This window comes from Silurus meridionalis, chromosome 23 (assembly GCF_014805685.1).
Source record: "Silurus meridionalis isolate SWU-2019-XX chromosome 23, ASM1480568v1, whole genome shotgun sequence".
Classification (NCBI taxonomy): Eukaryota; Metazoa; Chordata; class Actinopteri; order Siluriformes; family Siluridae; genus Silurus; species Silurus meridionalis.
In genome coordinates this window covers 342,254-357,349 of record NC_060906.1, presented here as the reverse complement: position 1 = coordinate 357,349, position 15,096 = coordinate 342,254, and the positions used below count along the sequence as shown (strand labels likewise).

The window sequence follows — 15,096 nt, the reverse complement described above, 5'->3', positions numbered from 1 at the left end:
GTGGTCCCGGGACGAACTCCTCTCATTTAGAGCCGGTGGCACCGTGACTTGGACCCAGATGACTGCCCGGTCGGTTTGCCGCAGGGTTAACCCCTTCGACCCTGAGGGTTTCCGTGTTCGCTGGGTAGGTCTCATTGGTGACATGTTTCCTCCGCGCGCCCGGAGGCTGTGGCCGGGACACGACCGAGTGCCTGTCTGGGACTTGGCAGTTGCCTCGTCCCACCTGGAGTTGCCCCCTGGCATGGCCAGAGTGTTCTTACACGAGGCCGGGTGCTCCCACACGCTGTGTCGTGTTACAGGCATTCTGCCCTCCTCTGTTATAGCCCCGACCAGGGTTACGAGACCGGCTGTGTCCAGTGCGAGCACTGGGTGCTTATCTCCACAGGACGAGTCCTTGGAGGTGGTTGGTGCAGTTGTTCGGCTGCGAGTCCTGGTCCCGCTCTGATCGCAGTCAGGGCTCGCCCGCCCGGAGTGTGGCGGCCTCTGCGGCGGGTGCACATGAGTGTCACTCCGGGGCGTCTGTGGCCTGCGGGTTGGTCCACCCGCTGACCTTTGTCAGGTTCTATGGCCTCGACCTCGGAGCCACCCGGGCTCCTCTGTCCTGCGTGCTGGTGCCGAGGCCCTCACTCTTTGGCAGGGTCTGGTCAGTGTGGCGTGATTGGACACTCGTTCCCATAGCGTTCGGCGCAGCTCGAGTTCCTGAAGGGGCGTCTCAAGGTTCTGACGTAACCCTAGTTCCCCGAGGGCAGGCGCTGCGTCTCCGTGCCACTCCCTGCATCCCTGCGGCGCTTACCTTCTCTCTTTGCAGAAGCTAATGTCGCACCCCCGCACAGCCATCTTGTAGCTTCCTGGTTTCTGGCGTCGCCTGTCTATGGCGTCACGGCTTGCCTATTGGCTGATTTCACACGTGGTTCAGGCGTGGTCACGCAGGGGCGTTCCCATAGCGTTTCGACGCAGCATCTCGTTCCCTCAGGGAACTAGGGTTACGTTCGTAACCTTGAGACGGTACACACTATTGCGGTCATCCACTGCTTCTGGTTGGAGCATGTAGTGATGGTCTTGGAGATGATCACGTGATCAACGCACTTGTCCCAGTCAGTGGACACAAAACATCCTTGAAGAGCAGAGGCGCCTCCTGCTGGCCAGGTTTTCACCTGTTTCAGAAGCGTTTAGGGTTTAGAGCGTCTGATGAGCGGTCTGTATGCTGGAATTAGCATAACAGAGATGTGGTCTGAGTAACCGTGTGTCTTTCCTCAATTCCTGCCAGGAAATCAACGTTGTGTTCATCTAAACAGCCCCAGGTTTCACCCTGAGTGAGTAGAAACTAACTGAGAGATTAAATTAAGAAAGAAAGGAGATTAGGGTAAATCTTTCCTATAGTTGTGAGGTGACTGATACACAAAGTCATGGAGCAGTTGGACACTGGGGAGATAATCAGATGAATGAAAGTAGAAAATGTGATAAAGACCTACATTTTATTGTAAGATTTGAGCCACGTACTCAGTAAAAGTCCCGCCCCTTATTATAGATGATTGGCTAGAAGATTAAGCAAACCGTGTGCTGATTAGCCAGTTTACATACAGAATTGGTGTGGTCAACAAACAGTACCGAAATCCAACAATCCAGTGGTTTTCATAGTAAAATGTTCTCACTATCTGTCTGCTCTCTCTCTCTCTCTCTCTCTCTCTCTCTCTCTCTCTCTCTCTCTCTCAGGATGGTCAGAAAGGAAGATGCTCCTCCTAGAATCAATGCAGGTGATGTTGCTCCCATCAAAATAAAAACGGCTGTACATCTTATATGTTTCAACAGAATATTGTGAGGGACATTTATGCTGCAAAAAAACACATATATAAAATGCATAATATGAATGTATTTTTAATCATATATGTTCTATAAGTCCTACATATGACTAAAGATGTTCATGATGTAAAAACACAGGGAAAGATAATTGAATATGAAATCTGTACTTCACTCATGACTTTGCTCTTATCTTCACCTACATGTGGTCTTTATGCCTATAGTCAATAATAGTCATACTGTATACTGATTTTCACATTTAAATACAATACAACATTTAAACTACACACACAAGCACACATTTTAATTACTAAATTATTTATTAGCGTGTCTTAAAGGTTTAGTTGCATATTTCACATACCAATAAAGTTTTTATTTCAAATATGACATCACCAGATTTCATCTTCCTTTGTGACAATTTCTTTATTACAACTTTATCACAGTTCTACATTTAATATATACAATAGTTCTATTTTAAACCTACAAACATAAAACTTTACAAGATCTCGAAGTGATTCTTACAAATATCATCACCAACAGAGTCCATGTGACATTTACAAACATGACTTTCTGTCACATATATTCACATATACACATATATAGCCAATTTTTAACCCCTTAATTGATAACATTTTAGGTCACTGTTCTAGAAATATTTTATATTTAACTTTGATTATTTACAATAATATGTTCTGATTTGTTGAACAACAGGACCAGACTGTTCACAATGAATTTAATCACATGGTCTCATAATGTCATTGCTGTCAACTGCTCTTTCAAATCCTATAGGTCTTCATGAAGGTCAATGATATTTTGACAGTAGATCCTCAAACCAGCTTCTGCTCTGTACAATTTCCACATTTTTCTGACTGCATGTAGACGATGTTGGTCATCACTGACACAGAGAAAGTATGAAAACTTAAAAATACTGCCATCTTTCAATATCACAACAGAGTTGTTCCTTTTCTTTGTCTTTGTATATGTTTGACTGTAAACGACTTCTCCATTGACAACTTTTCTGTTATAGTAGCTATAGTATAGTAGTAGTTTACTGGAGGTCCTTTCTTTGTAGAATGATTTTATTTCAGGTGAGACAATAGGAGATGAGCAGGCCTTAGCTATGCGTGGCAATGCGGAGACCATCCTACCCTTTTGCAAATCTGCTGAGGTACTGCATTACTGCTCTTTATTTGCTTGAGCAAGTAGCCATTATAATTCTCAAACATGAAATCAGACCGGGCCCAGAGAGGACCCACATTCTCAACACTCTTAGTCAAATGCAGGAGTAAATGAACATTGTAGGTCATCTGATCTTCACCATACAAAGACTGAATTGATTAAACATAAAGCTCAAGAGCCTCATGAGCATGGTCAATATCTTCTTGACAAAAGTCTGAAAATAGCAAAATGTGCATGTAAAGCCCAGTGGAAAAGATACTTGTTTGTAAGTTTCCCCTTCAGGGCTGGCAAATTGTAATATTAAAGCCATTTCTGCCATTCGTGAGCTTTCCAAAACCTACGCTCAACCATAGACCATGGGATTCAGGAAAAGATTGCTAAAACATTTCCATCTACTCTTGAAGTGTTCAAACCAGTATACCATGGTTGACTGTATCTTTTGGAATCAAACCATTTCTATTCTATTCTATAACCACCTATTCTGTCGGCAGACCCCCAACAACATACAATGCATGTAATCAGGGACCACACTATTGATCAGGTTATTATTGGGCAAGTCCACAATTAGAGATGCCCCTTTTATGCCCAAAATGCTTTGTTCATTATTTTTGCCAATCTCACCTATTTGCACAGTTGTGTTGTGATCTCTAAGGTCTGGCATCTCCTCCAAACAAGGATACACTCACACAGTCCCAGTGGCTTTTCTCTCTTGAACAGCTGGATGGAGACAGTGTCCACACCCATACTCTCCATTAAACTGTTTGAAATTTCACAGCAAAGGTCGTGCAACAGCATCACATACAGCACATAATGCATAGACCTTTGTGTTTTTATTGAATGATCTACTGGATCCTGCCATTAGGGTCCCTTTTGTCCAAGAATTTTGCATTTATATTTAAAGTATTTACTAAAAGATATGTGTTAAGCTTTAATGTTGATCTATTTATTTTGAAACTCAACAACATTGCATTCCGCTATGTCCTGAATTACGCATCAGATCTTACGTTCAGTTTATCTACACATTCAGAGACAATGTATGTAACAAAATGTGAACCAAAATGACATACAAATTTACTTATTTACCTGCAGCTAAGATATACAAGTTTAACTATCAATAAAAAATATAGCAATAAAAATGTGTAGAAATATAGCTAAATAGAAATAGGTGATGTTTACCTGTATTTCTTTGAATATAGACTCCTCAGTCCTCAGTGGTAGACTGACCTGGATTAGGGGACAAAATAAACTGATAAATGTGAATATGAAGAGAATGTTATTTAAGAAATAAAGATTCAAGTATTAAAAGATGGTTCTTTACAAGAGAGAAACTTACATTAGTGTTTTCCTTTCAGAGTGGTGTGACATGTCCTAAAAGAAAGCAGTACATCAGTTTATAAAATTTACAAGAATAGCCTTTGGTAATCCCATATCCAAATTTCAGTAAATGACAGATGGAAGACATTTAAACAAAATGTAAGAAATTGTACCTGTTTTTCTATGGATGGTGTCTCTCTTGTGGCCTATGGTTGTAATACAAAATTGACCTAACAGAGGGGACAACATTTTTCAAGTATGTAAAAGGAAAGAAGTCTATATCAAAGGATTACTACCATTTAGTCCAAAAGGTCTACCTTGAGGCCTGTTTCTGTGGAGGTGGATTCTTCAGTCCCCTGGGGAGAGTGCTAAGACAGGGCAAAAGGAAATGTACAAATGAGGGAGAAACAAAACAGTCCAATTTAAGGTGGATTAAGTTGAGTTGCATTTTAAAAGATGAGAAATCCTTCAATTTCATTGGGCTTTATAAATTTGATCACATCTAAAATTTACTATCACTATAACAATTTACTATACAGCCAGAATTTCTGAAATACAGCCTCAATTTTACTTGTCTAATTTATTTTCTTATTTAGGACTTACAGTTGTGTTCAAAATTATTCAACCCCCAATGCTGTAAATGGTTTTAGGGAATTTAGTGTACATTAGTAATTGTATTCAGAATGAAATCCTACAAGGACTTCTTAAAGAACCATATGCAACTAAAATGACATCAATTAGTTTTGTAATACAGTAGTAAATGTTTCTTTTGTGAATTCTTCATTGACATAATTATTCAACCCCTTAAAGACTACCACTTTGAAGAACAGAGGTTCAATGAAGTGTTTTCAATCAGGTATTGAAAACACCTGCGGATATCAGGGAGCAGCAATAAAGCCAAATAAGCACAATTAGGCAGCTTTAAAATGACTGTGATACTCAGCTCCTTCTAGACATTTACTGGTGTGGTTACAAACATGGTGAGGTCAAGAGAATGGTCCAGGAAGACAAGAGAACAGGTGATTACTCTTCTCAGGAAGGGCAATGGCTATAAGAAGATTGCAAAGATGTTAAACATACCAAGAGACACCATAGGAAGCATCATTCGCAAATTCAAGGCAAAGGGCACTGTTGAAACGCTACCTGGTCGTGGCAGAAAGAAGATGCTGACTTCGACTGCTGTGCGCTACCTGAAGCGTAGAGTGGAGAAAAGTCCCGTGTGACTGCTGAGGAACTGAGAAAAGATTTGTCAGATGTGGGTACTGAAGTTTCTGCTCAGACAATACGGCGCAGGCCTCAATGCCAGAACTCCCAGGCGCACCCCCTTGCTGTCCCCAAAGAATAAGAAGAGTCGACTGCAGTATGCCAAAAGTCATGTGGACAAACCACAGAAGTTTTGGGATAGTGTTCTGTGGACTGATGAAACAAAATTAGAACTGTTTGGGCCCATGGATCAACGCTATGTTTGGAGGAGGAAGAACAAGGCCTATGAAGAAAAGAACACCTTGCCTACTGTGAAGCATGGCGGGGGGTCAATCATGCTTTGGGGCTGTTTTGCTTCTGCAGGTACTGGGAAGCTTCAGCGTGTGCAAGGTACCATGAATTCTCTTCAGTACCAGGAGATATTGGATGACAATGTGATGCAGTCCGTCACAAACCTGAGGCTTGGAAGGCGTTGGACCTTTCAACAGGACAATGATCCCAAGCATACCTCCAAGTCCACTAGAGCATGGTTGCAGATTAAAGGCTGGAACATTTTGAAGTGGCCATCGCAGTCACCAGACTTAAATCCGATTGAGAACCTCTGGTGGGACTTAAAGAAAGCAGTTGCAGTCGCAAGCCTAAGAATGTGACTGAACTGGAGGCTTTTGCCCATGATGAATGGGCGAAGATACCCGTAGATCGCTGCAAGACACTTGTGTCAAGCTATGCTTCACGTTTAAAAGCTGTTATAACTGTAAAAGAATGTTGTACTAAGTACTAAGATTGAATGTCACTTGGGGGTTGAATAAAACTGATAATGATGTGAGCTCAGAAAAGACATTTGTGGTTATTTCATTATAAATGTTATGTTATATTTGTCTGACCTACACGTGCCTCTTTGATTTAATTGTAAGCAGGATGACTGAATGATCATAATCAATGTCAAACCGACCAAAACAATCAATTTCAGTGGGGGTTGAATAATTTTGAACACAACTGTACAAAATCACACACACACGTGTGTGTGTGTGCGTGCGTGCATGCGTGTGTCATTTTGTATAATAAAATTAATTATAATTAAAAAAAGAAATCTATATTTTTATATATATATATATATATATATATATATATATATATATATATATATATATATATTACAGACCAAAAGTTAAGACACACTCATTCAAAGAGAAAATGACTGGCCTGTGGTCTTAGAACTGTAGGAGTCAATTTCTGTCATTATGTTGGTGTGTGACATTTACAATAAATCTGGCTGAGCAGAGGTGTGTGTGTGTGTGTGTGTGTGTGTGTGTGTGTGTGTGTGTGTGTGTGTGTGTGAGTAAGATGAAGGAATGGGTGATGTTAATGTGTGCCCATGTGTATGATGTGGCTCTTTGCGGTAACAGTCAAAAATGTGGCTCTCGGTCTCTGACTGGTATACACCCCTGGAATAGCTTAAAGCTAGTTTTTTTCTTTAGAAACAAATCTTTTTACTTTTTCTGCTAGAAAAAGGCTAGTTGATGCCACATTTCTCTCTATTATTGATTATGGTGATGTTTTATATAAATGAACCATCAAAGTGTCTTCAGATGTTGGATACTGTGTTTCATGGAGCTTTAAGGTTCATATTAAGGTAATTAATGCCAGAATTTGCAATCAACTTTTCCTTTAAAACAAGATCACACTTTATGCTTCATGTGTATTATAAATCGTGCATAATTATTATTTAAGCTAATGTTTGGCATACAGTTTGATACAGTTCTAAATGTTTGATTTTGTGTAAAGTAAGTCTTTCGGTGAAATTTATATTAACTTGTGTGACCTTTGCTTGCCGTACGATTCGTAAAAAAAAAAAAATCACAATCACATATAAAAATTCCTTTATTTTGGTCTTTGGTTCTGGATTTGCTTCAGAACGGATCAGGTGTAAGCTACAGCATATGCTAGCTAGCTACCGAGTTATAGCGCTCATGTAAATTAAAATTATCTTTATTTCGTGGTAAAAGCATTTAAATAACCCATTAAAATTATTCTTTATGCAAATATTTGTTTGTTTTCATGGTAAGCGGTTTCGAGGGAAAAAAAGGGTTTATTTTCTGCTATTTTCCAGGGTTAGGTTCTAACCCTAACCCTAACCCAGCAGATACTCATACAGAGAAATTCATCGTTTCTGTTATACATTTTTATTGCATTTCATTACTTAGGGTTTAGCTATATTTACAGTAGTCTAGATTAGTGAGTTTAGATTTTTCTGTAGGTAAGTTTTAGAATAGTTATTTAGATTAGATTAGTGTAGGTTAGGTTTATATATTGAAGGTCATATTACCAGCAGATTGTTTCCGTTGTTGTGAATAATTGTTTTCTGTGAGCTGTTTAGATTTTTTTCAGGTTTCATCCACTTACACCAGAAAGCTAATTTTGAAGTATGTGTCTTCAGTGATCAAATAACATAAGTGAGCAATAATTTTTGTAGGTCATATTGTGATGACTGTACATATTTGTACTTTTAAAACAGTTTACTGGTGGAAAGTTTTTAAAAAAGAAAATGTTATCTGCTGTTTTTTATTTTTTAATGTCCAAGTAAATGCATTTGTGCCACATAAACTACAAAGAAAGTTAATCTTATTATTTCTAAACCTTATTGTCTAATCTTCAAGTTATTTTATATTTAAAAGGAAAACGCTCTGAGGCTGCTGAGGGCCGCCGGAAGAAACTGGACCTGGCACGACCATGGTTAAGGTACTAATGCAACATTTTCACATTGGGTTTAAAGGGTAACAGAAATATAATTACACTTAACTGAAATAACATTGGAGGAAAAAATCATGTGTCATCAGAAGGATGATTGAGAACTGCATGGATCAACAATCTCCAGCAACACTGAGGACAAAAGTGTTTGCTCCCACATCGAACAGGTAAGTGTTCACAGCAAATATATGCCACAAAAAACACCACATCACTGCTATTGTTTACATTGTTCATGATTAACAGTTTATGTGTCTTGGCTGAAAGGTAATCCAGTTCTAGTTAATGAGTGAAAATATAGTTCATGTACGTCATATATACGTTAATGCCTGTGTCTTTTCAAACAGAGCAGCCTCCTAGCATAGAGTGTAGTGCAGTACAGACCAAAGTAAAAGCCCAAAAGCACTGTTCAGATAGGAGCCCAAACCTAAGAAAGGTACGACGTAGAAAAGAAGCCCATAAAAATGTGACTAAAAGCATGCCTTGAAGTCAAAAAAAAAAAAAAAAAGGCAATATGCAAAGAAACAGTATGATTCTTGTTTGCAGTTTAGACAAAACAAAATTCAAGCTGTGAACAAAAAGTACAAAGAAAATATTTGCGCAATAAGTACAGGACAGATGATGTGTTTTAGGAATAAAAAGGAGTCACAGATGGTCAAAAGATACCATACACAAGATCAGTACCAGAACACAAAGAGGGAGTATATGGTGAGGAGGTATAATAAAGATATTTCCTTCCGTAATAAAATGAAACAGTACGTTGTCACAAGGTATAGAACAGACATGAATTTCCAAAATAAAATAAAACAGTACATAGTTAGGAGGTATAGAACCGACTCTGAGTTCCAGTCTAAAATGAAAGCACATATGTTCAGAAGGTACACCCAGGATCCAGACTTTAGAGCACATCACATACTCCGCTGTACTCTACAGAAAAGCAAACCACATGTTAACAATGTTTTGCCCATTATTCACAAGTTGACATGTGCATTTCAAATCAGGTATTCAAAATACCAAGAGTTCATTTGTGTTAGCCGTTCAGCAGGTCAGCTTGATAATGTAAACAAGCCTGTGGTCAACAACGTGATGCAGGCTGCCATTGGTGCGTTCCGTTGTAAAATTCAAGAAGGACCAACCCGTGTCTGCACAGTCTGTAACAGGACCCTCTTTCCCAATCAAGTCAAGTCTTGCAACTGAGCAAAGTACATAAACACATTGTACTTTTATGCTTGACAGGCAGATATATTCATGGGCACTCCCAGAAGCACTCCGCTCCTTCTCTCGTGCATGCCCCGCCCGCACGGAGATGCTGCGCTCTCGGCTTCAATGAACACACCTGAGGCGCATTGACTCTAATCACCTGCCCATATTTAAACCCTTCACTCCCACACACTCACGGTCTGTTATTGAATGTATGTTCATGCATGTTCGCTTAGGTTCATGTGCGTGTTTATCGGCGTATGCGCGTTTCCGCTACATACTAGTTTTCACGGACTTCTCTCTCTCCACGGCTGCGCTTGCCCTTCCGGAGCGCACCCTGGATTACCCCGATCCTCCCGGCATTTGTTTTCTCAGTGTGGATTAAGTTTCTATGTTCCTGCCCAGCACCGCGCTTTCCCCCGCGCATCTGTGGATTACTCGTCCCGAGCGGATAAATACTTTCGGTTTGTGACTCTCCGTATCCGGTGTGAGTGTTTTGAGTTGGCTTTACCTTTTGTTTGAATTAAAACTCTGTTTGCTGGTATTTCGGCTTGCCATATCTCCGCATAACACCACCTTTTGCTTACGTGTTTTCTGCTAAGTTATACCTATCCTTAGTTTAATTCCACCCATTTCCAGGAGGCCTCGTTCACCTCTATACCATTTCAAATTTACATGTACAAAAATATCTCTTGATAGTGATGTTTTCTAAAAAAAAAAAAAACCTGATCGTGCACTTTTGCACATAATGCAACAGATCATCCCCCGCAATATTCACACCTTTTCTTAAAATCTGGTCTGGGTTTTTTTTTTTCTGTGTCTGTAAACCATCCTTTTTGTTTTGTTTACACTTTGTATAGAATTTTTTTTTTTTTTTTTTTTTAAGTTGCATAAACCAGGGCTTTAGTTTTAACACACCAGCACTTTTCTCCAAATGCTTTTCCTATTTTTTATAGCTCTCGTCTTCTACTTAGTTTTTCTTAAAATCTTCTTAAAATATATTTCTCATGCCATAATACTTCTTTATAAAACATTTCCTGTCTTACTCTCATCCTGCCTGCATCTTAAGCTCATGCTCTCATAAAAACATCTTACTTCCTGTGTGTTTTGGGCATTGGATCTCATACAATTTATTCTAAGTTATTTATTATCTGACGATGTGTTGTGCATTTTAACCTATTACTCTCCTCATTTTTTTACATTTTTATATGATTTTTCCACTTAAGTTTCTACTTGTGCTTTGGATATATGTGCATATGCTGTTTGAGTATAGTTAAGGCATGCTGCTTGCTTATTTTACTATTTTATCAAAACTGCCATTTTTCTAATCCCTAACCTAATCCTAACCCTTATCTGCTCACTGGCCTTTATAACATGTATTACATTTACAAGCATTTTGATTGTATGCTGTATGCTAGACTTAACTCCAAAGCATGATTATTGATTTATGTTAACTCTCTCTATACACTAAGTTTTTTGCAAATCTGAGTATTATACTATATTAATGCTGAATAATGTTTATATGTATTAAGCTTGGATTTAAACTAATATAAGCAGTTATGTTATCTGAAGCATACTGCTAAATGATATTATATAATACCTAATTCTACTACTGATAGCTGAAGCTGACCTAAGCTTAATTACATTAGGTGAACTTTATGCACCCTATTATGTCAAGACGTCATGCAGTCTCTGTTTTCTCCGCATAGCCAAGGTGTTTAACCACATAGGCAGCAGATGTGTATCAATATCTTTTTCTGACATTTACTATGTTCCATACATGACTTCTGACTGAATTTTGCACAGTACATGATGCACCTGCACATGACTCTTCTCTGACTGATATTTTGCACACTGTGCAGAATGCACCTGCACTCACCAATAAACCCTATTAACCCTGACTTTTCTACTAGTATTGCTGTTATATTTTATATTATGTCTATTATAATTATATTATAAACCAAACTAGCTACGTTTCTCAAAAGGGCTGAGATTGGTATTAGATGTAGGGGTTAATATAAGAGTGGAGTCAGAATTAACCTTCATAAAGAAGATAAATAATGGGAAAAGTTGAGAAGTAAAACTTGCAGATGCCTGTTCCATTCATTAACCTTCTTTGTGAAGTTAGTAACAATTTATAGTTGAATTTATTTTTAATCCAATTGGATATTTTCTTTTTGTTCAAAAGCTACAAAATGCAACAAGTGTGTTTCAGCATTCTCAAGTCTGCATCCTTATTACTTGTGTATCTGTGCAATGAGTTCTGAGTGTGATCTAACCTGGTTAAGGTCATCCATGACTTACATTTACATTTGCGGCATTTAGCAGACGCCCTTATCCAGAGCGACGTACAAACGTGCTTTAAATCTCTAGTAATGAATAAATCTACACTGGTACGCACGATTACAAACTCAATATAAATATAACTCGATATATTGACTTGCTAAAGGATAAAAAAAAAAGGTTGAACATGTTTTGGTTAAGAATACATTCCATTCTTTATGCAAATAAGGTGTGTGTGTGTGTGTGTGTGTGTGTGTGTGTGTGTGTGTGCTTGCAGTGAAAAAATTTTGAATGTCTAGGTTCATCTGATTTACATCCTTGTTTTCACTTCCCTCTTTGCTCCTGCATGAAATATAGTGTACAGTCCTGAATTCAGAAAATCACAATTGAATTGACCAGAAATGACTCACACTCCATTGGATAAAGTTAATCTCTTCCATTTCAAGGGTAAGATTTCTAATAAAATATCCATATGTAATAACATTTGGTTTTGATTAATAAAAACATTTAAAAAAATTTTAATTTGTAAATCAGATAAGTTTGAATTAAACATGAGTGTGCCATCTGTTCCAGACAAAATATTCATTTTCAGTCAGCGCAAAGTATGTTTGTTTGCATATCTTACAAAAATAAACCGAAAATGCTGTTAAAAATACCCCCCACACTTTTTTACCATCTGCATTAAATGACAGTCTATGAGTCAAAATCATAAATATTTCACACTATATTCTTATCCCACTCCGATAAGTAGTCAGAGCGGTTTAAATAAAAACTAGTCAAGACCAAATTTCACACAAAGAATTGCCTACCATTACATAGAATACCTGAAAAATTGTCTGTCTTTATCTTTTTCAGGGGACTTGATTTGAAACACACTGAAGACACTGATTATGGACAAGAAATAATGGGCAAGTATCTTTTATGAGCAGAGCTCATACCAGCAGCCTCAGATCGAGAGTCTTACTCTCTAGCAATGTGCCACGGGGTGGTTGAGGACTCGAGCATAGGGCGAGGCAGAAAAAACAGTGCCGATGAGACGTTTATTATTGCTTGGGGAAGGAAACAGAGAAGGGAGAAGTGTGGGGTGAGTAGGAAGTATAAATCAGCAGCAAAAACTAGAAACATCAGAATCAGGTGTATTGGCCAAGTGTGTTGACACACAAGGAATTTGATTCCAGCTGTTAGTGACTCTCAAAGTACAGACATAAATAAAACTATACATTCAGCTTGGACTATACTATAGTATGAATATTAAATAGGGATAAAGATAATACAAAATACATCATGCAGATGCACTGGGACACATCATCAGTGATGTATCCTGGGGTCATTGGGTGTTTTGGGTCTTTCAACATTAGACACCCAGGTCCAGGCGACCCAGCCGCAGTTGATCAGCCTCCAGCCTTTGTCCCGGGAGCAATTGCCCACGGTTCTGCCCTCTTAATCCAAAGTCATCTAGTGCCTTTCTCTGCGGCTTCAATTCTAATTGCCTTCCTCTTTGCCTCCCCAGTAATTCCTAGTAGAGTAAGTACTTTGCAGAGTGAACGCCCTGCAAAACATCTACAGCCCACCTCCAACAGCTCACAACGAGTTTTCCAGCCCTGCCTTCTACACTCTTCAACTAACTCTTGGTACTTAGCCTGCTTCCTCTTGTTGGCCTCTTCCATGTGCTCTTCCCAGGGCACAGTGAGCTCCAATAAAATCAATTACTTGGTGGAATCTGAGATAATAATCACATCTGGACGAAGTTGTGTAGATGTTATTCTGGTAGGGATCTTTAGCCGTTTATCTAGAGCCACCTGCAATTGCCAGTCTGTAGCAGAAGTAAGAAGACCAGACTTTACTCTGGATTGTGGGTGGGCCTTAAGCATTTTGTTGTGGTGCCAGCGGTAGCGCCCATCTCCAAGGGCTTTTGAGCAGCTGCTGAGGATATGTTCTAGCGAGCCCCGTCCAAAACAAAGTAGACAGGAAGGTGTCTCGCTTGTTTGATAATGCAGTACTTATAGATATGAACCAAGGAATATAATTATGGTGAGTTGTTAATAAGGCTGATTGCCTGGGGGAAGAAACTGTTCCTGTGTCTGGCAGTTTTGATAAACAGAGTTCTCTAGCGCCTGCCAGAAGGAAGGAGCACAAAAGACTATGCAAGAGAAAAGGAGAGCAAGGAAAAACTTAAAGAAATTATGGTAAGTCTAAAGAAAAAAAATCTTGGCAGGCTGTCGGCAGCGGTGGCTTGGGGGAAAAAAAAACAAAAACCGAGCAAAGAACAAAGGAAGTGCATACTAACATCTAGCGGTAGCACAGGGGAAAACCCTGACTTGTATCACTTCATGTACATACATATAAATATATTAAAGAATAGAACAACTTCAACTCAAAATCATATGTCTGGATTTCACCAGACTTATGCCCATTGTTTCAGACATAATTTTCATTTCCAGTCGGCATAAAGTAAATTCATTGTTTTTTTAGTAGACCTCAAAAAAGTAAAGTGAAAAATGCTGCTTCAAGAACATTTACATTTGTGCTTTTAGCAGACACCCTTGTCCAGAGCAATGTACAAAATTAAAAAAATATTTCCCTTTTCAGACAAGTACCACTTCTGTGCTTTACGGTGTTTCTGAAGTTTCTTAGCAGACTGATAGGCTCTCTTTTCTCACTGAGTGGCACTTCTTCTGGCTGGATCATATTGTCTTTAATATTGCTTCTTTAGGGTGATATTTTTCATCAGAGTTGGTGTGCATATGTTAAATTTTTATACAAACAATTACTTTTTATTCAATTTATTTTTTTTCGATCTGCAGACAAAATACATTTTGCTTAAAAAAAAAATTGCATCAGTGGCTGGAAAAATGTGATTTGCAATGCAAGCAAATCTGAATTATAACAGTTGAATCCCTTTACAAGAACTGTAAATGTCTGCATTATTATATGTAACACATCATTTGTCAGTAAGTTATGTTCTGTTCCTTCTTTATAGAAGAACATCAAAACACTCCACTTGAAAGATGGACGGAGGACATGGTGAGCTCGTGGTTGGCTTCAATAGGAATAAAGAACAAATACATAAAAACTCTACATGAACAAGAAGTAGATGGCCAAGTCCTCCTTAAAATCACAGAGGAATTTCTGAAAAAAGAGACTGGGATGAAATCTGGTCATGCATTTTTGATAATAGAGAGTAGAAATGAGTTGGTTGAAAAAGTTCAGAAGCAGCAGAATTCCCAAACAGAAGAACAGATAAAATTAGAGGCAGTGCCTAAAAAAATAAAGAGAGAATCAAAGCCACGACCTTTTGGAAAACCAGGCATTGACTACACATATATAAAACATGATGTTCTTCAGCCTGAAACAGGTGTCATTGACCTTATAGCA

The 15,096-nt window shown here is 38.7% G+C and overlaps 1 long non-coding RNA gene across 1 annotated transcript; it reads left to right on the top strand.

The window, feature by feature from the left end:
- Nucleotides 1-12,004: 12,004 nt before the first annotated feature.
- On the top strand, nucleotides 12,005-12,619 carry LOC124376913. Its single transcript, XR_006923997.1, has 2 exons — nucleotides 12,005-12,168; nucleotides 12,577-12,619. It is a non-coding gene; the product is annotated as an uncharacterized LOC124376913 (long non-coding RNA).
- The last annotated feature ends 2,477 nt before the right edge of the window (nucleotides 12,620-15,096 follow it).